The 1,832-nt window shown below is 40.3% G+C and overlaps 1 long non-coding RNA gene across 1 annotated transcript; it reads left to right on the forward strand.

Moving 5' to 3' along the window:
• The first annotated feature begins 223 nt into the window (after positions 1-223).
• On the forward strand, positions 224-1,004 carry LOC116536636. The gene is made up of 2 exons (XR_004262731.1): positions 224-550; positions 868-1,004. It is a non-coding gene; the product is annotated as an uncharacterized LOC116536636 (long non-coding RNA).
• The last annotated feature ends 828 nt before the right edge of the window (positions 1,005-1,832 follow it).

Genomic DNA, 1,832 nt, shown 5'->3' on the forward strand with positions numbered 1-1,832 from the left:
TGCCTCAGACTCCTGATTAGCTGGGATTACAGGTGTTTGCCACCATGCCCAGCTAATTTTTGTATTTTTGGTAGAGACGGGGTTTTACTATTTTGGCCAGACTGGTCTCGAACTCCTGGCCTCAAGTGATCCGTCCCTGCTCAGCCTCCCAAAGTGCTGGGATTACAGGCATGAGCCACTGTGCCTGGCTAATTTTTGTATATTTAGTAGTTGGCCAGGCTGGCCTTGAAATCCTGGCCTCAAGTGATCCACTCTCCTTCAGCCTCCTAAAGTGCTGGGATTACAGGCATGAGTCACCATGCCTGGAGTCATAACTACTTTAGTATCTATCTTTAAAAATTAACAACCCCTACAACATCATTATGACACCTAAAAAGTTTATCTGTATCTTAATGTGATCAGCTGTCTAGACTGTTCAAATTCTCTTGTCTCTTCTTAAATGTTGGTTTGTTTGTAATGGGTACCACACAAGGTTCGTACATTGGATTTGGTTGTTATTTATTGAAGTTTATTTAATTTATAAGTTACCTTTTCTTTTCCCCTTTAAATTGTTTAAGAAATCTAGTTGTAGGCCGGGCGCGGTGGCTCAAGCCTGTAATCCCAGCACTTTGGGAGGCCGAGGCGGGTGGATCATGAGGGCAAGAGATCGAGACCATCCTGGTCAATATGGTGAAACCCCGTCTACTAAAAATACACAAAATTAGCTGGGCATGGTGGTGCATGCCTGTAATCCCAGCTACTCAGGAGGCTGAGGTAGGAGAATTGCCTGAACCCAGGAGGCGGAGGTTGCGGTGAGCCGAGATCACGCCATTGCACTCCAGCCTGGGTAACATGAGTGAAACTCCGTCTCAAAAAAAAAAAAGAAAGAAAAAAGAAATCTAGTTGTTTTGTCTTTAAGGTTTCCACACATATTCTGGATTTTGTTGATTTTATCACTGTGAAGTCATTAACTTGTTTTTATGCCTCTTGTATATCCTGTAAACAAATAAGATTGATCAGATTCAGGTTCAGTTTTTTTAGTGCCTTCTTTTGAGTAAAGTCATACCAAACAGATGCCCAGAACATCTAGATTTAGGTCCCCACTGGATTCCTCAAAGAATGTATATCTCCTATAAGTGGAATATGAGGGACATGGACCTGCTTTAGTAAGAATAGTAATCTGTTTTGGGAGTTAAAAGAGCAGTTGTGGATTTATTTATTGATAAAAACCATTTTTCTTCCTAATTACTTTGCTGTTACTCTAGTGTCTTAGCCATCTTCATTTGGTTGTTTACCAATATATGACATGTGATTTTATTTTTCAGATGGATACAGACATTTACAAGATTGTGGTGACCTGTGTTACAGTTAGAAGTTGGTGAGAAAGGTGATGGTGGATAGTAAAAAGAGAGATCATTTGGCTGGCTGTTCCAGCTGGGTTTCCCAGGATGCAACATAGATGTACATAGATCCAGGGTCTGACCCTCAACTTGAGAAACCACTTCCCACTGACGAAACTTGTAAGACTTGGAGATTTGCCAGTTAGAATATAAATGTATTAATTCATGGTGATAGGTCTGCCTACGGTAAACAAGTAGGAAACAGGAAGTTTCTTGGTAAACATAGATACGCGCAAAGGAAGGTTGATAAATTGGGTTAATATTTCAGTTGTGCTGAGGTAAGACTTGGAGAATTCTTCCTGCTTCATCGTTAATTAGAATGCTTATTTCTGCCAAAATCTTGTCTCTTTCCTAGCCCATGTAGTTTTCCTTTTGTTGTGACAGTTTTATTCTGCAGCTTACCATATTTATTCCTGGTCCATAAAAGTATAAATAGTCTCATCAGTAGCTCAT

The sequence above is a fragment of the Sapajus apella genome, unplaced genomic scaffold, assembly GCF_009761245.1.
Source record: "Sapajus apella isolate SASKATOON/1434 unplaced genomic scaffold, GSC_monkey_1.0 scaffold102, whole genome shotgun sequence".
NCBI lineage: Eukaryota > Metazoa > Chordata > Mammalia > Primates > Cebidae > Sapajus > Sapajus apella.